The following is a 23541-nucleotide window of genomic DNA, read 5'->3' as shown; positions in this document are numbered from 1 at the left end:
GGGGGGGAGGGGATATTTTACAGGAAAAATGCTCTTGAGATAACTTGTGAAATTAATCTTGTCCTCATTTATCTTATGGTGTCTTCAAGTTTAAATGCTGATTTTGAGAACATCTGTTTCAATTACAGTTGCAAACTCATTACTTTTATGACTCTTACATATTTGAGATAGATTTATTGGTGACCTTTGTTGGGAAACTGAATGTTTTTGTTGTTACTAACATTTCTATAATTGATACTGTTGTTAGTGCCACCAAGGTACTTCTTTAAAATGAAATACTGTGTCTTGGCTGATCATACTGCCTAACCATAATAAATCATATAAATATTATACAACTTTTCTTGGCTTTGAAACAAAAAGTATCATTAAAACCCTTCATACTAGACAAATTGCCAACTCAAATACACCACTGGAAAAAGTTCTGAATTTCTCATTTTCTAGTTGTTTGCTCACTTTTTCTTGCACTAAATAGTGGAAGGCAGAGCATTGTGCTGTTTAGGGAACTGCTATGTAACCTATGAGATATCTATCACTTAGTCTAAGATAAAAAACTCATTTGTGACCACTGTAAACGCTAAGGGATGGAAAGGAAACATCCTGCATTTTGGTATGAAAGAGTAATGTAGTTGGATTTGATTTCCAGTGTGTAGAGAAATTACATGATTCAGAATGTCAAAGTCTCTAATAAAAAATATTTGCTTGTTAGCATATACAACTTGATATATTGAATGTGGAGCATTATTTTTTTTTCTATTGCAGCAGCCATCCATGCCAGAAATGTATCAGCCATCTTGTTTTAAGCCCAGCTTCAAGCATACACCTTGAGAAAAGCAATCTCAATTAAAACTTAGGGCTGAGTCCATTACTGCCATCCTTAAAGACCAGAAACAAACTCTTTAGTGGAAGTGAGGAAACTTTTAATGCTCTCACTTTCATGTGCATAAGAGATTTATTTCTCTGTGCATCATACAGCAGGCAGTCCTGGTTAGACATGAGCTACTGTGTCCTTTTCGCAGCCAGGAATGTTGCTCCATGTAAATCAGATCAGACAGAATGAAGCAAACACCAACACTGTGAGTGACAGAGTCCCCTTTAACCAACTTCTTCCTTCCTGCTTCCTTTTGTAAATGTATTACAGGGATCGTATTACAGGGACCAGATGAAAGAGCCACAGGGCATTTATTACTGTTTTCTATTGCTAGAATTGCTTAATACTTCCAGCTATAAAATCAATATTCATATTGTCAGACTTCGGGTTGAAGTTCTATTGCAGTATTAACTACACCATGATGGCAACCAAGTTTAGACAAAATGCCTCAAGTGTTTCTGAAAATACTTTGTGTAGGTACTTGAACAGTGACAGGTTGTAAACACCTCAAAGAAATTTACTTAATATATTTGGTCAACATAAAAGTTGTTGAAAAATTGATGTGAAATATGCACATATGACATTTTTTTCAATTTCTGAAGTTAAAATTCTCCAAACCTGGGGATGTTTGAGGCATTTACCATTTACTCATGCACTTGCAGCTTAATCTTCTAGAAATAGAAGAGAAACAGAGAAACTAGAGATGATAACTCCTTGAAGAACTACGGAAAAGGAACAGGAGCTGGCAGCTCATGAGGATGGAGCAGGAATGGACACCAACAATGTTCATTCAATACTGTCATTAAAGACCATTTGGAGAAGACTTCTAAAACCAAAACTGTGTGCTTGGTGATGGAGCATTGCGTTGCAACGACAAGAAGCAGCTACTGAAAAAAAATAATATTGACAATCTTGAAATAGAATGACATTGTAAGCTACAGATGAGACTGTGCCTCTTCACTCCCTTTGAAGAGCAAACCAGACCCTTGCTGCCAGCATATGCAATGGAAGTGATAGCTATTACTGCCACCTGGCTCCAATGAGGCAGTTTTGGGAAGATGAATCCTTTCATGACTTTCATAATGTGATTTCTAGGGAATTAAAGGACAGAGAATGCAATGTTCTAGAATGCTTCTGAAAACTTCACAAAATTATATATGTAGTACTCTTTTAAAGAATATAGGTATATATTAAATTATATTAAATAGGCATTCAGAAGTAAAGAAATAACAACATTCTTGTTACTAGAGTAATTTCAATGTAGTTCACTCAAGCATAGTTATTAAATGATTCTACACTTATTTTCTTCACACCTTGGACTCATTCAGCATATAGAAAAGGCTCAATGTGAACATATCACTCAAGTTGTTGGGAGAGGATGGTGAGTATCAGCAGGTGTGTTTCAGGTACCACTGAATGGAGCAAAGAGGCGACAAAAGACTAAAGGCAGCTGTAGTTATGAAAGACATGCTTTAGAAGAACTCATATTTCCAATCTTTCCTGTCACTGTTTGCAGCATCATTGCCATTCCAGACAATTTGCAAGCCAAACTTTTCATTGGCAATCACTAATTGTTCATTGCTATTATGTGGCGACGTACTGAATAAATTGCAAAGAGCTGAATGTTCACAGCTGTGAGTGAGGTCAACGACCCAGTCCTCTCAGTCTGCAGAATTATAGAAAATGCTAAAAATGCTAGGTGGGGAAAAAAAAAAAAAAAAAAAAAAAAAAAAAAAAAAAAGCAGCTGGCCAGATAGCTTTAAATGGAATACCTAAAAGTAGTCTATGAAAATAGTCCACATTTTGTAATAGGCTTCTCATTCTTCCATTGTATGTCATAAAACAGGACTAATATCATTTCCAGATAAGGAAATCAGAAGTGAAGACTGCACCCACTCACTTTCTAGGATATTTTGAAATGAGCAACATATGTGTGGATGGCTTGGTTGTGCATGAAAGTTTTTCTATGACAGTCTAAAAGGATAAGTATGTAATAGTACAAGATAGACAAACAAACAAATAAATAAATAAATGCAAGGATAAGCAATGGTGCTTATGCTTGAATCGAAAGCAAAAGCCTACTTAGTTACCTGGGTAGCTTTTTCAACTACCTCAAATTGCATTAAAGACTGGTTAAAGCAACAGTCATAAACTTTCTGAGTGTTTTCACATAAAAAACTGCTGCACTTGCCACCATACATCTGTCAGAAAAGGAAGTGTCAGAATTTTCTTTCTATTAGGCCAAGATTTCCTTTTCAGAAATTACTTTGAAAACTTTTGTCTCTTCGGGCTCATCACTGAGAAAAAGTGAACATGCTCTGACGTAGAATAGCGTGCAATTCAAAGCTTATACTTCACTTAGCTTCTTTAACATGGAATACTTGTTCCTAAAAGAATTTTCTTTCACTTCTAGAAATTGCATGAGAATTCATTTATGAAACACTCAGGCCAAATGAAATGTAGCATGCTACCAAGAGCTTTTTGTGGACAGGGAAGGCACAGGAAATATGGCTGAGATTTCCAGTGCTGAGCACCTCGCTGTGTCTGAAAATACTGGCACATCATGAAGTACATTGCCAATTAATTCTGCCCACTATAAGGACTTCTTTATAAGCTATTTCCAGTGTCTTCATTTCTTCACTTAGTTTGTTAAGAAAAGACTGCAAAGTTTGCATATCATAAACATCAATCCAAACCTTACTGCTTTAGTTTTATGAAGTAAGAATATATTACTGTTAGAATGAGATTTTACATACTTTTGAGTTATGGCTGAGCTGCATACCTGTAATAATGTTAACACTAGAGACAAAGCATATTCAGGCATCTCTAGTTTCAGTGCTGAAACCATCCATCTGACCAATGTGTTGACATAATTTTAAGAAAATGAACTAAGAACAGTAGCAACGTTACTCCTTACAGACAAAAAATAATAAAAAAAAAAAAAAAAAAGAAAAAGAGAGAGAGAGAGAGAGAGAGAAGATTCAGCTGCCTTGTTTCAGTAGATTCAGTAGATTGAGTGTTCAATACCTGAATCAAATGCTCACATACTGCTCTGCACAGGCAACCCTTTCCTGATCATGCTAAAAATAATCATCAGTATGGCTGAGCAACCACCATTTTTCACTGTTAACTTCACAGTGGAATTCATTGTGGCACAGTAATTTTCATACAGTGATTTTCCTACAAATACTTTTAAAAAAATTGCTTTTTTATTTAAAGTTTTCTAGATAAAAGTACAAAAGTTACTTCAGATCTTCACTTAAACAATGGTGTAACTGTTCATTATTTTTCTTCTTTAACTTTAGAAACAGTGGACCATAGCCTAGCAGGCATTCTGCTTGCAATGTGCTTAAGTACCTTTCTGAAATTCAAGAAACATTCTCCTGTACTCATTATGTTATTGCCTGTAGTTAAATATCTAGACAGAGCTGTAGGAAGAAAAGGTATGAAAGTATCCCAAAGGGGGACAACTATATCTGTGAAACCTGAACACAGCAGTTTCCATAGAGGATAAAAAGATAAACACAGTGTAGATGAAAGAAGAAAGAATGGTTATATCCTGATATGATTACAATCCTACCTACAAGAGGTGAGGAAATGATGCCCTAGGGTCCAGAAAACCTTGCTATGGCTTTGCTTAGGTATTTATTTTCATTCAGGATCAAATTTCTTCTATTGATGCCTCACAGTCCAAGTATATAAACCTTCCAAGGTACATTTAAAATATTTTCCATTTTCTGGGATCCACTCAATGGTTATAATGGCCTACTGTAGAAGGAATGAGGGTTAAGGTACTGACCACCTGACTCAGAGCTGAAAGAAAGTTCAGTATGGATTTGTTATTATTGTGGATAAAATAGTATCAAAATATACATTTATTACTTTTTGTATATTTTATTACTATCAGAGAAATTATCAAAAATAGTATTGTACAACTAAATATTTGTAAGAATATCTAGATTGTCTCTGTCCTTAACGTCTTTAATAAAGAAAAGGATCCCTGTGAAATATTTTCCACAATTTTTTTCCTAAATATTTTTTTTAACATTTTGATAAATAGCTGAAGTTCCACTGGAGAAGGTAGTAAGCTTATATGGCTGAGCAATATCTCACTGTCAGAAAATAAAATAACAACAACAAAAAAAGACTTTCTCTGTTTTAAATATCATCATCTTAATCTTTCTTATGGCTTTTGTCCATCTGGATGTTTCCACATAGTATATATCAACCAATCTAGTGGCCTTTTATGATGATGTCAACGCATCAATGGACAAGCCACAGATGTCATCTATCTGGACTTTAGTAGGGCTTCTGACACAGTACCCCATAACATCCTTCTCTCCAAATTGGAAAGACATGATGGTGGACTGTTCAGTGAATGAAGATCTGGCTGCAGGATCAAGTACAGAGAGTGGTGGTCAGCGGTTCAATGGATGGAGATCAGTGACAAGTGGTGCTCCCCAGGGGTCGGTTCTGGGGCTGATACTCTTTAATATATTCATCAATGCCATTAACAGTGGAGTTGAGCTCACGTCAGTAAGTTTGTGGAGAACACCAACCTGGGGGGTGCAGTCGACACACCAGAGGGATGAGAAATCACCCAAAGGGACCTAGAAGGCATGAACAGTGGGTCCAGGTGAACATCATGGTGTTCAACAAATCCAAGTGCAAGGTCTTGCACCTGAGTTGAAGCAGCATCCACTACCAATACAAGCTAGGGGATGGAAGAACTGAGCACAGCCCTGCCAAAAAAGACTTGGAAGTAATGGTGGGTGGGCAGCTGGAGCCAGCAATATGTCCTCACAGCCCAGAAGGCCAAGAGTATCCTGCTCTGCATCAAAAGAAACGTAGCCAGCAGTATGATGGTAGTGATCCTGCCCTCTACTCTGTGCTGGTAAGATCTTACCTAGAGTACCGCATCCAGATGTGGAGTCCTCAGTACGGGAGAGTCATAGACCTGTTAAGAGTACCAACAGGAAGGCCACAAAAATGATCCATGGAATGGAACACCTCTCCTACGAGGATAAGCTTAAAGAGCTGAGGCTTTTCAGCCTGGGAAAGAGTAGACTCCATGGTCACCTGGCAGCAGCCTTTCAATATCTGCAGCAGAGCTACACGAAAGAAGGGGACAGACTCATTAGCAGGGTTTGTGGTGGTAGAACAAGGGGAAATGGTTTCAAGCTTAAAGAGGGTGGATTTAGGCTAGATATAAGGAAAAAGTATTTTCCAGTGAGGTGGAAAAGGCATGTGGTTGATGCCCCATCGCTGGAGACTTCCAAGGTGAGGCTGGATCAGGCCCTGGGCAACATGATTTAGCTGTGGATGTCCCTGTTCATTGCAGGAGACTTGGACTAGATGACATTTAAAGGTCTCTTCCAACTGTAACGATTCTATGATTCCATGATTTTACATAATCATAAGGAAGAAAATAGGCTATTCTTATCTCTCATTTTGGTAATTGTTTATCTAATATACCTCAGAAAATGAGGTTAATTTGTTCAGACACTACAGGCTGTAAGCATCATTAAAACTCTTCCTGAATCTATTTTTAAACCCACAGTACTTGTTTGAGAATTTCAATCTTGCTTATTATCTGTTTCAGTAACTCAACTAGTTTTTCTACTCCTCTTTGTTCTCTGTAATGTCTCCGTACATACAATATTCAACATTAAATCAGACTTCTTAGTTATATTTCAAGAAATTCTACAATTGCCACCATATTCCCCCCTCCATGGCATCAAACTTTGTTCACATACATTAAAGCTTCATGACACCATATATTTTTCAGTTTCATTAATTTTAAATTTGCCGCTTAATGACTCACATGACTGATCAAGTCAACGAGATTATAACTACAGCCTTCACCAATGATGGTCTTCAAACTTGGTTAAAACAGGGATCAGATCCTCACATAATATCTAATTAACCATTGGTCTGAGCTAAGTCGCAATAAATGAACATCTAGTGTTAAACACAAGATTATTTGTTTTCGCGGCCCTCTGAAGAAGATGTAAGAACAAAAGTATACATAGGTCAAATGGTATATATTGATGTAAAACGCTGGTATTTTTTCTGAAAGCACTGCTTATCACTTTCACAATTAAAGAAATTTATTCAACAAAAACAGCTAGGTAGAGTACATTAAAATATATGCTTGACTTGCTGATCAAACACATTTAAAATTCTGTGCTATCATTCACTCAGTTTCATCTTGTGGAGAGCCTGTCCAAAGCTTGCCATACAGCATTTGGAATGATAAAAAAAATACATAAGCCATACAATTTTAAAAAGTCTTGTTCACAAATGGTATTGAACTCCTTGCAAAAAAAAAAAAAAAAAAAAAAAAAAAAGGGTAAAATCAGCATTAAAAGGAAAAAATATATATTTATATATCTGTATAATGGAGCATATACATCTGATGCCAACTATTTTCAGTTTATATTTCGTCTTCATTTCACCAACAATAAAATATGGCAGCTGATATTTTTTAAAATCTACTTGAAAAAAAATTATTTGCATTTCAGATTGCATGCAACAAGGCGCTCTTACTGGTGCTCATATGAAAGCAGCAAAATCTTAATAGTTTTCACAACAGTCCAGATGAGGTTTTGAGTAAGCAGGTGAAGAATGAGTAGATAGGAAGAAGAAACTGGATTTTATTAGTCCCTGTTGGGTCATCATTCTGTGGCAGATATTGTAGTAGGTAGAAAAGGGAGTCATCAGCAGCATTACTATCTCAGAATTACAGAAAGAGATTAATATCTGTAGTTCTAACTTAATGAAAGACTCAATCCTAATGACATCAAGGACTTCCAGAGAAGTAGTAAGCACTCTTCAGCTTTAAAAAGGAAAAAGAAAGAAACAACCAAAAAACCTGAAAACATCTTTCCTTGAAATCTCCCCAGCCCAAACAACCAAAACAAACCTTGCATTTTTCAGATTTGCCTCTATCTAAGAGAGGTAAAAAAGAAAGGAGTTAACATATATTGTCTGAAAAGAACAAGCTGAGAAACCCACAGTGAATCTTAGTTCTCAATATTAAAATATTAAAAAAATGTCCTAGGTTTAATTTTGGTATACTAAAAAGGCACAAGCTCCTCCTACAGCTCCAAGTAAAAAAAATGCCCAGCTTCAACTCTCACCTCAATTTCTGACACACCAGAAGTATTGAGAGAAGCTATTTCAGGTAATCATTATGACAAAAAAAAAGCTGGGTCATAGTGACCCAATATTGCTAAATTAGATTAACACTGACATACTGGAAACTTCTGTCAAGTTCAGAGAAACTTTGTTTCTTATTTAATAACTTAGCAATTACTCCAAGCCAGCAGAGACATAGGGAAAACTAAAAGATAGAGGGTTTCTTGTTTTTGTTTTTGTTTAACATAAAGTACATTACAAGATCATATAATCAATAATACTCTGCTCCCTGAGCAGGATCCAATAGATGTGCATTAAAATTTAAAAAGGGTACTGAAGGAATGCACACTCAAAGATCAAGTTATCCCCATGGCCTTAAACACTATGACCAAAGAGCATAAGGGTAAGTGAGGAAAATCCATTAGAAAATGTGTTGATTGAGTGATGCTAGAGAGATGACAAAGACTGCAAGAACACCAGGCACAAAGTTTGACCCTTCCTGGGCACCTGAATAAGAGAAAATGGAAAGCATCCAGAATTAGATAAGAATATCTGCAGCCAAAACTGTAAGAAAATAAAGCTCAAGGCTGGGGTTTTTAGAGCTGCCCTGAAAGATATAAATGTCTTATTCCCATTCAGTTTAATTAGGTGGCTGACTCCCTCACTGCTGCTTGAAAATCTCAGTCTTTGAACATATTCACTGCTGATTACTTCCATCCCAGAAATGCTGGCAGTTGATTAGAAGGTTTTCCAGGAGCACTTTTTGTTAAGTGAATAATTTAACAATTACAGCTAATAAATGTCCAAGTTAAAAAAGCCAGAATGCATGAGACACAGAAGACAATTTCTAAAATAAAGTGTGTCTCCTCAAAACTCAACTTTATTACTGATTTTAGTAATAGTGATTATTTATTATTGATTTTAGTTTACCAGTGATTTAGAATGTTTCCAGATTTCCTTGGAATGAAAAAAACTAAACAAAAAAAAAGCATACTCATAATATTTATTCACAGAATAAACAATATAATAAACAATGTGGGCCAAACTCAGGGAACACAGTTTGGCTCCACACAAACTGCAAATAACTAGACAAAGGCCAACTATGTAACTACCTTCACCAGAAAATTACATTCTACTCTCACCAGACAGAGTCACAGAAAGATCTTTCCCTCCTAAAAAAAAGATAAAAAAGTGAACAAGAATTAATCACTTCAGGAATCCCTGGACAGCTGTAGGATCTTCATATCAATGTGAGAAGTTTCTCTAATGAAACAGTGCACTGAACTCCTTTTTTCAAACTAATTATGTGATACACATGTAATTTAGGATAAGAAGTGTTTAGGATGAAGAAGAAAATAGCAGTGAATACCCTTATTCCCTCTAAATAAGATCAGAGCAGGAAACAGAGAAACCCAGCTTTCCAAAGTGAATTTACTTTCAAGTTAGGAGCATTTTGGTCCCAGTCCCTCTGTAGTCAGATAGGAAACTCAGCTACTTACTACACTCTGCAGATGCTCATCTTCTCCAGTGACTACTGAGAGTTTGCAAAGGGCAAAAGCTTGTATATGAAACATTCATCTAAAACTAATTTATAACTTACCTAGACTCAACTCCCCCTGCGCCCCCCCCTCTCATTTCTAACACTTATCTTCCACTGGTAATGCTGTCCTGCTGATCTACTTGAATGTATTAGCTATGTCAGTTGTCTTCCTCAGATGAGGTTCACCATTGTAAGTTCACATTGATTTCTGACTTACTTCTTTTTAAAGTATTTCCTCACGACTAATGATTTCCTCTTCTCCATCCACCTTCTTCATCCCATTTTTACTACTGAAATGTTATGAAGTGGCATGAATCAAGAATGAACTGTGACATGAAAACATAGAAAAATAGAATGCACGCATTGAATGAATTTGATTTAAATAAGTCTGATCTCATTTTAAAACTGTAGTTTTGGAAATTGAATTTGCTATTCTCTTAGCAAATTTGTCAGTAATGCATAAGCAGATACTAATCCTTTAACTGGCACTCCTCTCCCTCGGCAGTGACAATGTATGTCGTATGGTGAGCAACAACAGAAATTCCATCCTTTCACAGTATCAGTATAGGAAAGCAAAGAGAAGAAATCATGCCTCATGAAAACAACACTAAAGAAGTTCTAAAGTACTTCAGAGTCCTTGAAGGAACTACCAGGGAAGTAGTAAGAAATGATATGACAAAAGTTTGATCTCTGTGATACTGAACAATCCATTTTTATTACTTTAACTTGTCCCTGTTCTTTGATCTCATCATAATTTTGTTCAGCAACATGTCCTGAGATAATATAGCAGTAGTATCTGGAAATTAATTTCTTTCAGCTGAACCACCCAGTGCTGCTGTTGACCCCCTTTCTTCAGTTGCAGGACAGTATCTATGATACCAGCTTCTGACAACATCATAATTCTGGGTTTTCTGACTTCATCTTGTATTCAGTAAAATAATTCTCCTCTAGTTCTTGTTTTCATAGAACTAAATGTGAACATTTAAAGTCAAAATAAAACACATCCTGTTTGTCCCAAGATGCTTCATAAAGGGGGCCATACAACATAAATCCCAGGATCCTGAAGGAACTGTCTGATGCATTTGCCAAGCCACTCCACCATTTTTGAAAAGTCATGGCTGTCAGGCAAAGGCCCCAGTGACTGGAAAAAGGAAAACATCACTCTCATTTTTAAGATGAGAAGAAAGGAATACCCAGGAAACTACGGAACCGTGAAGACTGGATAAGACTGTAGCTATGCATCTGTCAGTCCACTCATCCCCAAATGCTTTCACTCGCCTTATCTACACTTAACAGTGTGTTGCCTAGTACTAATGTCAAGGGCTTGAGCTATGACCACAAGTCGTCAAGATAAAGAGAAAATACCTCTTTTGGCAAAGACACAGAGACCATAAAATCATGTGATAATTAACCAAGGAATGGTCATTCACATTTCTGGGAACTGAAAATGAGGTCTTAAGGGACTAACAGAAGTTTCTAGGCTTTTCTATAAAGTCACATGTTTTTCATGCCTCTGCTTATATCTTAGTTCGTATATTTTGGTAACTTTGACTCCCCTTACTTACCAAGGCAAATCACATGTAAAAGCGGTGTAAAATCAGGATGATGGAGGACAGTTTTGGAGCTGGCCTGAGTCTGCATTATCTTTCCTTCCCCTTTGTACCCTGGCTCATAATGAATGAGACAAGTCATATAACCTTTCCTACCCTGATTTATCTTCCCTGGAGTTTGTATCGCTTTACTCAGACTAATTTACCCTTATCTATCCTAATTCAGGAGGACAGACAGTGCTTTCCTATTTCCCTTCAGAAGTAGTGAGACTAGGAAAACCCATCTGATGAATACATGACTAAGTTCATGCAATCACAGGAATTTTATTTTTCCAATCATGGGTACCTGCCCTGTGATGGCTGCAGATGCGTCTCACCTGTCTCAAAGGGGGAAATGGATCGTATCCCAGGAATTGGTAGGGCTCACTGAGAGGGCTTTAAAGTAGGCATGAACAAGACTGAAACATAGTGGGATTGCTCCCAGGACTGGAGTGCTGCAATGGATGGCTACAAGCTCTTCAGAAAGGACAGGCAAGGAAGGAGGGGTGGTAGCATGGCTCTCTATGTTACAGTTTCAAAGTTGTTGAACTCAGGGCTGGGAATGAAAAGGTTAAGTCTCTATGGGAAAGGATCAGAAGAAGGGCCAACAAGGCTGACTTCCAGTTGGTAGTATGTTATAGACCATTTAATCAGGATGAAGAGACAGATGAAGCAGCTTGCAGAAGTTGCACAATCTCCAGCCCTTGTTCTCACAGGAGACTTCAATTTCCCTGATATATATTACAGGTTATACTATGGAAATATACTACAGAGCAGAAGCAGCAGTCTAGAAGATTTATAGAGTGTGTGGAAGGTAACTTCCTGACGCAGTTGGTAAAAAAGCCTACCAGAGGAGGTGCCCTGCTAGATTCACTGTTCGTGTACAGAGTGGACTGGTGAGAGGTGTAGAGGCTGGGAGCTGTCTTGGTCAGAGTGACCATGAAATGGTGGAATTCTTGGTTCTTGGTGAAGACAAGAGTGGAGTCAGCAAAACTGTAATCTTGGACTTCTGGAAGACTGAATGCAATCTACTTAGAGCAATCGTGGAGAGAGTCCTTTGGTATTCCATCTTGAAGGGTAAAGGAGTCCATGAAGGCCTGACACTTTTCAAAAAAAGAATTCTCAAAATGGCTAGAGCAGCCTATCTCCCTGTGCTATAAGATGATCCAGCAGAGAATAAGACCAGCATGGATAAGCGGGGAACTTTTTCTGCGTCTCCAGGGGAAAAGATAATCTTCCTCTTGTGGAAGAACTTGTGGGGCAAACTGGGGGAGAGTAAAAGGAAGTTCTTAGGATATACAATGAGAAAATGAGAAAGGGAAAAGTCAAGCTTGAATTCAACCTTGCCACTGTAGTAAAAGGGAACAAAAATCTTTATTACAAATATAAGAGGAGGGCTAAGGAGAATCTCCATCTGGATCTACTACTGGATCCATCTACTGGATGCAGAGGGGAATGTGACCCTGAGGATAAGGAAAATGCTGAGGTTCTTAATGACTTCTTCATATCTGCCTCAAAAAGTCAGACCAATTATCCTTGCGGTACTCTATCCTCTAAACTGGAAGTGTGCGTTGAGGATCAGAATAAATACCCCACAGTTTAGGTGGAAATGGCTAGAGACCACTCCACCTGAACTGTCACAAGTCCAGAGGGCCAAATGATATCCACCAGAGGGTGCTGAGGAAGCTGGCGGAGGCCAACCTGCTTCCAACCATCTATCAGCATTTCTGGTCAATCAGAGAGACCCCAGAGGACTGGGGGCTTTGCAGTGAACTCCTATCTACAAGAAGAGCAATAAGGAAGACAAGGGAATTCTCCACCAGGTCACCCTGACCTTGGTGCCAGGGAATGTTATGGAGAAGATCATCTTGAGTGAGATCCCAGGGCATGTGTGAGACATCCAGGGTACTAGACCCAGCCAGCATAAGTTCATGAAAGGCAGGTCCTGCTTGACCAAGTCAATCTCCTCCTATAATCAAGTGACCCATTTGGTGGATGGTGGAAAGTCTGTTCATGTAGCCTACCTTGACTTCAGCAAAGCCTTTGACACTGTTTCTCACAGCATTCTCCTGAAGATGCTGGTCGCCCATGGCTTGGACAAATACGCTCTGTTGGATAAAGAACTGTCTGGATGGCTGGGCACAGAGAGTGGTGGTGAATGGAGTTAAATCCAGTCATGTGAAATATCTTTATTGATGTCTTGGATGAGGGGGTTGAGTGCACATTCAGTGAGTCTGCAGACGACACCAAGTTGTCAGGTAGTGCTGATCTGCCTTGGGGTAGGAAGATCACAAAGGGTGGTCTGGACAGGCTGGATAGCTGATCGTGGGATTAGGTTCAACAAGACCAAATGTCAGTTCCTGCACTTCAGCCACAGCAACTCCAGGCAATACTGCAAGCTCGGGGAAGAGTAGTTGGAAGAATCGTGTGGAAGAAATGGACATAGGGGTGTTGGTAAATACTTGGCTAAACATGAGCAAGCAGTATGTTCATGTAGTCAAGAAGGCCAATGCCATCCTGGCTTGTATCAGAAATAGTGTTGTCAGCAGGAGCATGGACCTGTGATTATCCCCTTGTACACAGATATGGTGAGGCCTCGCTTTGAGTACTGTGAACAATTTTTGGGCCCCCACTACAGGAAAGACATTGAGACCCTGGAGTGTGTTCAGAGAAGGGCAACAAAACTGTTGAGGAGTCTGGAGCACAAGTCTTATGAGGAGAGACTGAGGGAACTGGGGTTGTTTAGTTTGGAGAAGAGGAGGTGTAGGGACATCTTATGGTTCTCTTCAACTGCTTGAAAGAAGGTTGTGGCAAGGTGGGTGTCAGCCTCTTCTCCCTTGTAACTAATGATACGACAAGAGATAATGACGTTGCTCCAGGGAACATTCAGATTGAATGTTAGCAAAAATTGATTCTCTGAAAGAGTGGAACAGTTGAGTCACTGTCCCACGAGGTGCTCAAGAAACATGTAGATGTTGTACTGAGGGAGATGGTTTAGTGGGGAAATATTGTTGGGAGGGGGACTGTTGGATGGGATGATCTTGGAGGTCTTTTCCAAACTTGGTGATTCTATGATTCTAGTTTATCTCCCTTCCCTCCCCTGGAATATGGATTAGTCATAGGTTAATACATTGGTTAGAATACATGTGATTATAGTTCATATGTGCAATAGGTTGCTCACAATATATTTAATAAATTGTTTTGGTGCGCCTGATTTGTGTCAGTGAAGTGCACTGTGGTCACTGTTTTCTTGCTAGGAGAAATAAAACAGGGTATGGAATGGGACAGACCCCAACTGAAGTACTGAATCCAGACATGGGCCCTTAGCCCAGACATAGAGCTGGGTTGGAGGAGGTCTAGAAGAGATGGTTTAGGGTGCTGGAGCCCTCTCCTGTGGACAGTTTGAAGGAGTTGGGCTTGTTTACCTTGGAGGAGGGAAGGCTGCAGGGAGACCTCACTGAGGTCTTTCAGTACTTAAGAGGAGATTATAAACAAGAAGACAAACTTTTAAAATAATAGCAATAAGGCAAGTGAGAATGACTGTAAAGTAAAAGAGGGGAGATCTGGTTAGATATTACGCAAAAATTCCTTATTCAGAATGTGGTGAGGCACTGGCAGACGCTGCCCAGGGAATCTGTGTCTGCCCAGACCCCCATCCTTGGAGGCACTGAAGGCAGACAGGATGGGGGTCTGGGCAGCCTGACCTGGTGGGTGAAAGTTCTGCCTGTTGCAGGAAGATTTGAACTGGATGTTCTTTAAGGTTCCTTCCAATCTAAGCTATTCTATGAGTCTGAAGGCAAACATAACTCCTCTTTGGAATTATTTGAACTCAGAGAAGTTGAATGCAAACACACAAAATATGTCTAATCATCTTAAAAGAAAGTTGAATGTGATAGTGTAGAAGTTGCATACACATATTACAAATAAAGGGAAAAATGAAGTAAGTTAGATCCAGTGTATTGCTGCTCATTTGCCATTGCTGTGTCATTTTCTTTTAAGCCTTGGTTTCCATTTTCCTCTTTTTAAGGAGAAGAAACAGTTTCTCTATTCATCATTCATCTGTCACATGCATTTAGTTTGCAGTTTTGAAAACAGGGATTCTGTATATAGAATAGGCCAACGATTTTTTGAAGTCTTTTCTCACTGCTGTGCTATATAAATATTTAGTCCATATGCACTAGCTTAAATTCACTTGGTAATTTTTATATTTCTTAGACATATCATAGAGTTCGCAGTTGTCAGATTATGGAGATTCTCACTCTGCCAGTGTTTACAGAGTAAGTGTGTGCATGTGTGTGTGTTTTCCACATTAAAGTTAAGAACCAAAAAGTTAAAATTGGAGAAAATTACAGAATTAAGATTTCTTCTGTTGTTGTACCACATTCATTTGCATTATAGTATTTATGTGATTTAGCAATTCTACTTTTTAATAAGGCTTTACTAGTTTAAAATGACATTTAGGGAATAAAACTAGACCTTTTAAAATAAAAGCAGGAGTGAAAAAGTAAGGCTAAGAGAAGGAATTACCAGTGCTTGAACACTCATAGAGCCCATCCTCTGGGACATAGAAAGCAGGGTATGAATTGTCCAGAAGAGTAAAGGTAGCATCATATCTGTCTGTAGTAAATAGGATATAACAATGAAAATGTGATGCAGGAAGGGGAGTAGGGCTGTTGGCAAACACATTGCCTCCAGAAGTCATCTACTCCTGCCCTGCAGCTGCATCTTGTACAGCTGTATTGCATTTAACAGCAAAGCTGGTGACCACCCTGGAGCAGGTCTGCCTCCGTGAGTTTATCCCTCTCAAACATGGCTTGTGACAAGAAATTCTGTGCTGAGCCCTGGCATTTTTCTCAACAAAACCTTCATTCAGATGAATGCATTTCCATGAAAAGTGGAAGTTTTAAGAAACTGGTATTTTCTGATAAAACAAAGAAGGGTCCAGAAAGTTTTTGTCAAAAGAAATTCCAGTGTAGCTCCTTTTTTCCTTTTTTTTTCTTCAGAGTGCACAGGCTTATGCAATGTATAGTGGGAGAAGGGCTCACAGAGTAGCAGCTATTCACAATTTTGTTTTATCTCCATTCTGCAGTGTGTGGTCCAAAGCTTTGTTTATTTTTTACTATTCAAACTTTACTCTAAAGCCAGACTCATTAATTTCTTCATGTGCTTTTTATATCCTCCTTGAAAGTGCTTGACAAACAGTAATCTATTTTTCTTTCCTTGTGCTGACAGAGAGCTAAAACAGAGCAATTAAGGTCAAAAGTGTCATTAATGTTGGGTGCTTGATCTGATATCCTGAAAACCTGGTCTTGTAGGCTGTTCACCATTACAAGCAATTATGAACTTGCAGTTCCATCCATCCTGCTTGAAGGATGGCAGTCAGCAGCCAGGACTTCCCAGTGCAGATCACTATTTGCCACCCAGGAAATGGAAGACACAATGAAGGACCATCCACAGAAAGTACTGTGCCGGATTCAGTGGCAGCCACCATGGTGGATGGCTCATAATTCCAGGCAGTGTGTAGCTGTTCTCCTCTAGCCTTCCCTGCATGGTACTTACTAATTTGTAGGGCAGCCGTGTATGAAGCCGTACTGTGATGATTGTAGCCAGGGAATTTTTGAAGACTACAGCTAACATATTTCCATCTAATGTCTTCTGACTTTTGGTGAAGTGAAACAGGGTAAGGCACCCTTAACAACTTGACCAATCTTTGCTTTTTTCATGAGAAAAGTGCAGAGCACTTTTATTTTGCTTTACTTAGAGATTTGCCCTGTAATTGTGAAAAATTTCCTGTGAAGCGGCTAAAGAAATATCAATTTTAGTACTCAAGAAATAATGTTTTGTTATGTACTTTATTTTTCAGAGCAGAACATTCATTCTCTTTTCCTGGAAGTTTCTGAAAACAGATGCTTATATTTTAGTCTATGTACTACATGGAAAATATGAATTGAATTAGCCATATTTTAGTAAGTCTTTAAGATAATGTTGACAAGATGTTCAAATGTTAAGTACCATGGAGTCATTAGTTTGGCCTATTACAAATAGGACTTGAGAGCAGACATATGTGAAACAGAAGGGAAAAGGACTGTTACTCAATCCTTGCTGATTTGTTACTTCATATCCTCTTGCATACACCTATTCAGCAGCTGCACTCCTGTGGTACTACTGTGACGTGCTTACAGATTGGCACCAGCTAATCATTACTCAGTGTCATTTCCCACGCTTCTCTCACCTTACAAAGTCTGAGTGCAGAGAGCACTCCCTTTGCTAGCTGTAGAAAACTTGAAAATCATATCCTCACCTGCCTTTTGTATCTGGTATGTAGGCCAGTTAATTGGTCTCCTCCATATTCCTGTAATTGCTCTGCCTGCATCAGCTACACATCTTTCAGATGTAGAAGGATGGATGTGTAGGTTGAAAACACTCTGGTCTCTCTACCCATTAATACTAACTATCTTAATAAATTATTTTTGTAATTTTGATTTTTCTGTGGGCTGTACAACAATTGTATGCCTTGCAAGATATCAAACTGATCTGTCTCATAGATAAGAATAACATAAATGTTAAGACTCTCTTGATTGCATTTATAATGTTGAATAGTTTCTCCTTTTGAGACATGAATAACCTTTTTTGCTTCCTGTTAGAGATTTCTTGTTTCCCCCCCCTTATCCTTTAAATGGAAACACAAGTCTGCCTTTTAATAAAGCCCCAATAATGATCCTGCTTTAAAGGACAAGGGCTAATCACTTGCTGCTTAACATTCCAGCCACATGACAGTGGAGGAGAATAAATCAGTTAAACAGCAAGATGCAGCACAACTAATTTTCATGTAAAAGGGGGTGATTGCCTCTTTTTTTTTTTTATCCATTGTGATGTTTTTTTAAGCTGTTAAAGTCCAAATATTCTCGTCTATCAGTTTATGAATTATTAATAAAAAAAGAGAAAAAAGAGGCTTTCTTTTTCTAAATATCATCTGCTAAGCCACCACAGACTGAAGTGCCTCACACTGATTCCTGATTTACATAGTCCCAGTTGGAAGTTAATGAAGACTGCTGAGCCACCTTTCAACATGCAGATAAACCTTCATGTATTTAAAAGCAGGGAATATGTGCTTGTTGCTGGCAAATTATTCATCTAAGATCTGAAGTTTCTGACACCGCCTGCGTCAGATAAACTGTCACCCAAATTGCAAACTAATTAGTGATTCAAACATTTTCGAGCTGATTGATGACAGAATAATTTACGCTTGTTTCTCAGTTTCCAGCTGGCATAGGCTGCTGACTGGAGCCCTAATTAACGCTAGTACATCAGTCATGTTCTGCCAAGGCAGCACATACAATTAAAAGGCAGTTTAAATGGAATATCACATTAAAAAGGCTGGTAGATGCAAATGTGAGGAAACAGCGCTTTAGGATAGAATGACAACAGAACCCCACAAACCAAAACAGAATGGAACAGGGATTATTATTACTATTTTTTTTAAATGGAGAAGTAAATTGTACTCAACATAGGCTATTTAACAAAATAAAACAGGCGAGGAGGCAAAAAATGCATGCTAAATTCTTCATTGTTGTTATTCTAAGGAGTTCTAACCCCATGCTTTTCTCTTAATATTTGTTAGACAATTGGTTCACACTTGTGTTTTGGATTTCAGCTATTTAAAAATGAAATAGAGTGCCTCAGTGACAGTGTAAAGTTATTTACAACAATAATAAAATGCAAAACAGAAATATCAATATGTGTACTTGTGAAGACTATATATTGCAGCAGCCTTTAAAACCAGTTTTAAATAACAAAATAGCTAATCCAAAATTCAATGAAATCAAGGAAAAACTGCCCATAGGAATTACAGGGGGATACTACAAATATTCAGGTATCCTCAATTCTTATATTCAGGAGAAAATGAAAGATTTTGAAAACAGTGCTACCATATGGCAAATATGCCATTGCTTCCAGCGGCACTCCCCTGGTCGAGTCAGAAAATACTCAGGGAAAACACAGTTATTGTATGGGTTTTTAAATGACTGCTGTTGCTGTGGGTAAAACACAACCTACTGCCTGATTCTTTATCAAGTATGTACTGCAGCTTTCAACTACAGAAAGCCAGTCCTCTGCGGCTCTGCTGTCAGAAAGCTTTTTTATTTTATTATGTCTATTTTATTATATCTATATTAGAGCCATAATATCTGTATATCAGTTGCTCTCTAGCTATCAAGCAGTCAGGTAGGAGAAAATGCATTTTGTCACGTCAATAATGAGAAATGAGGGTAGTTGTAACCCATGTTCTCATTTGCATTTGAACTGCAAGAGTTCTGGCTGCCTGAAACTTACAATCAAGCTAAGGACAGAAAGTGTCCTCCTCCTTGCAACTCACAAAAGGTGTTAAGCCTGCAGTGCCAGACCCCTGTTGCAGTGTACACTGCATATTTGATGACACTGGTTTATCTTATTCAATGTGACCTCAGTGGGGGGAAAAGTTTTCATGAATATAAACAGCCCTAGGGTTTGTACCTTGTCTGCTAAGGTGTTTTTTGAGATTATCTATAGCACATGACAGATGAGCCCTTGACTCTTACAGCACTCAGGAACAGAACAAAGAGAAGTCACTGTAGTAACCGCAAACAGACTGCAAGACAGGAGATGTGCAAAAGCACTCCAATTTGTTTCTCAGAGCACAGCAGACTGAAAGCTCACATCACTCAGTTCAGCCACACCGCTGTCAAATGCCATTTTGCAATGTCGTGTATATACACCTTTAAAAATGTTAGATAAGTAATAATTTACATTTAATATAGCAATGGAGCGGAGGGAGGAAGGGTTTCATATATCAGCTTTGACAGCTGAGCTATTTTAAGGAGCCTTACAAATCAGAGAATTGGAGGTGAGGGGTGAAGCTCACCTTAGGCATTAATATGCCCAAGTCCTCTGACTTCACAAGAGGTAGATTTTTGCTGGGAGATATGGCAAAGGCCGCACGCTGCTTATCTGCTTATAGCCACGAGGCAAGAGTTACTAGAAAACCCCAGCTGAGGTTTTCGATGCCATGTCACCAAGCATCTGCAGACATGGAGGCATCCTGCACTGGGATGCCCTGTGAATGCCCAGGAATATTGAAACCCCAATGGGCATAGCAGGATTGGTCCCAACAGCTGACAGAAGCTGTGAGAGGGGGACTGTCTCAAAAAGGCACCTCAGAAGCTAAGTGACAGCTGAGCAACTGTTGTCAAGACTGTAATTTAGGACTTTGGAATCAAAATTTTCACAATCTCTTCCACTCACAAGCTCTTCCATTCTGATGTCCCCTGTTTAATTTGGTTTTCACAGCTTCATGCACAACAAGAAATATTTTCTACTCACTTGTAGAACATAGTTTGGGATGACAGGATTACCTTCTACTTTTTAAAAAAGCTGCCAAAAGCACTGATCCTATTAGCAAAGGTAACAGTGAAAAAAAAAAAAAAGAAACAGAGAAAAATTTTATTATTGAAATCACACATTCAGGAAACAGGAAGAATTGATAACAGTCTGTTCATTCAGTAAGAAAGCACACTTAAATCGCTGAGGGCAGATGTCTTTTTCACAAACTCTTTCTTACAAATCTCAAATAGAGCACCCTATGCGTATAGAATGATTCCTGTAGAATTGGAGCTTGTGGGTTAAATGATCAAAGAAGTTTTCTGTTGCTTCTTACTCCTGCTGTTTCCATGCCCTTGCTGATCACGGTGCAGGCTTATTACATCTCCTCAGAGAGTTGCAGTTCTATAAGAGAAGGAATTCTGAATTCCCTATGGAAACTAAAACTTCTAATGTGCAATGTAAATACAGCAAGTGCTAGCCAGTTTGTGTTTATAACATATTAACCAAGTGCAGTATCACTTCCCCAGTGGGGAACCCAGAAAAGCCTGAATGCTCAGACTCTTATGAGCTTTCTCTAAAGCTCTTTCTATTACTGAACACATGCAGATCTTTCCAATATGAAATATGTCTTCTTCCCTTTTAAACACTTTTCCCCTCAGGTTTCCTAATATGAAGGTTTGCTTTCTTTGATGAGAATAGAGCCTGCACAATTAAGCATGTTTATAGCAGAATTTGCTTCTGTAACTCAAGAGACGGGAAAGCATTCAGGAAAACAGGTAGGAAGGATTATTTCAGAGGTTTGGATGTTTAAGAGTTTTTTTTTAATATTCTCTAGGGTTAGAAAGAATTCTTAGGCTATGCAAATTTAGATAAAATAAAAGCAACACCATGGGAATGGAAGTAAAGACAGTGTTGCACCGACAGATTGTGCACCTTAGAGAACTAATTTTATTTCATAGTTTTGCCACAGACTTATGTGACATTTGGGAAGTTATTTAATCCAGTGGAACCTCATTAACCAATTTGTAAAGAGTGTAAAATGACATTTTCTTCCCTATAACAGTCTTAACTGTTCTTCTGAACTTGCAAAGTACTACTTGTACGAACTGTTCCACTTGAGAGGTGTTATATACTCTTTGGTGCTTAGCTTGTAAGCTCTCCAAGATAGACTCTGAAAATGTGAACAAATGGAGAAAACATTATTTGTAATTTTTTGCCTGCAGCTACAGAAATTTGAAATAACTAAATTTTTCTGTAACCAGAGCCTTCACTATTACAGTTGTTTTGTGAACATATAATTTTTGAGTGTCCTTTCAAGATTTCTGAAAATTTTTGAACATAACAAGTTTTTTTCACAGGAGGTGAAGTTAAAATTTCTTCTTACTTAGGTTCATCTAAGTTTTTCAGCAGACTTCCTATCCCAAGGAAAATTGCACATGGTTCTACTTCAATTTGCACTGCCTAATGCAAATGGGATCTATCATGGCCAAGAAAGTCTGCATCTTTTCTACAGCCATAATCTTAAAGATCACCTTTAAATGGAGAATGCTCCATCCTTTCATTATTGCATCAGGCTTCATTTCTTATTTCTTCATACTCCTAGGAAGCAAAATATTTGGAAAAATATCAATGAAATTCATAATCCCATAATCCTCCTGTGGTACTTCAGTCCTCAGCAATGCCAGGAGGGAGCACAGGAGCATCTCAACAGGAATGCAATGGGACAATGGCTGCTGGAAATGAGGAGTCACAGTGGTGAAAGCTAGACTTCAATAGCATGTGCTGAGCAAAGTGAGCAGATAAGAGGAGAAGGAAAAGGAACTAAGGGTCTGTAGGGAACTATGACATGGCACACACTTGCGCTAAGGAGGGATTAAATAAATAGCTGAGATGTTCTGGAATGTATTAGTGAAAAAGCCCAGACACAGAAGCCCAGACACAAAGAGAGAGGTGTTGCTTCTGAATTGGAAACAAGCTTTAGGTTGAGTCATCTTCATGATCAATCTTTGTCTGTCCTCCCTGCCTTTTTTCTTTTCATTTTTAAGACTCATGGTTCAGTGGTACATCTCAAGATTATAATGCAGTGTGTGGATCACAGGTGAAAAACAAATACTCTGTTAGACTAGTGAGGTTCCTCAAAGCAGGTGCTGTTGATGAATCATTTCCTTAAGTGTCACTTATGATGGTCTGAAATTTGATTGCATATCACCAGCACTTAATATCAGAACAAGATATGCCTAGACCCTGCTACAGAAAATCTGAGTGCAAAACAGGAACAAGCATTAGCAATCACAATAGAAGTAACAAGTAGCCTAGAGGCTTAATATAGATAATAGGAAACTCAAAGAACAACATATATTTTTCCTTTGCAGGAACAAGGCTGTTTTTGCAAACTAACACTACCACCTTATCCATTCATTGAAACAGAATTATATTGGTTTATGAAGGTGTAGCTGAAAGAATTAGGTTTGCTGTCCGCTTGGGAATAATATACAATACATTTATAATGGATAAAGAAAAACATGTTAAAAATGAAAGAAAGAAGAAACAACAACAACAAACAAATAACATAAACACCTCAAGAATGGAAACAGCTGTCTGGGAAAACTATAGTTTGGGGGCATACACCTCCTTCACAAGATACCTCCTCTGATCGTTCTGACTAGCAGCATCATCCCTCTTTTAATCGTTTATTTTTGAAATTATGTGAATAGATCTTTTCTCTTCAAAAGGTTTGGCAGCCCCTACCACCAACCCTCCTTATCAGTTCCTAGTGTGTTTTCTCTTTATTATTTTCTTCGTTCTCTTGAAATGGTAGCTGGTACAAAGAAGGGAGATCTTGAGATCTACTAGCACAATGTAGCTCTCTTTCTTTGATTCAGAACACAGAGCTACATATTTTATCTACCAGGCACCGTGTATATACGAAGGTTTCATAAATAGTTTTTCAGTAGCACACCACCTTTAAAAGTCATCATATTACCTGAACTTATTCTCCATGGGCAAATTCTGCAAAGTTAATCGTCCATCTTTTCTCCCCACATCAA

The sequence above is a fragment of the Centrocercus urophasianus genome, unplaced genomic scaffold (genome assembly GCF_019232065.1).
Source record: "Centrocercus urophasianus isolate 14NV4802_14NV808 unplaced genomic scaffold, USGS_Curo_1.0 seq_27, whole genome shotgun sequence".
NCBI classification, from domain to species: Eukaryota; Metazoa; Chordata; class Aves; order Galliformes; family Phasianidae; genus Centrocercus; species Centrocercus urophasianus.
This window is presented reverse-complemented; position numbering follows the sequence as displayed.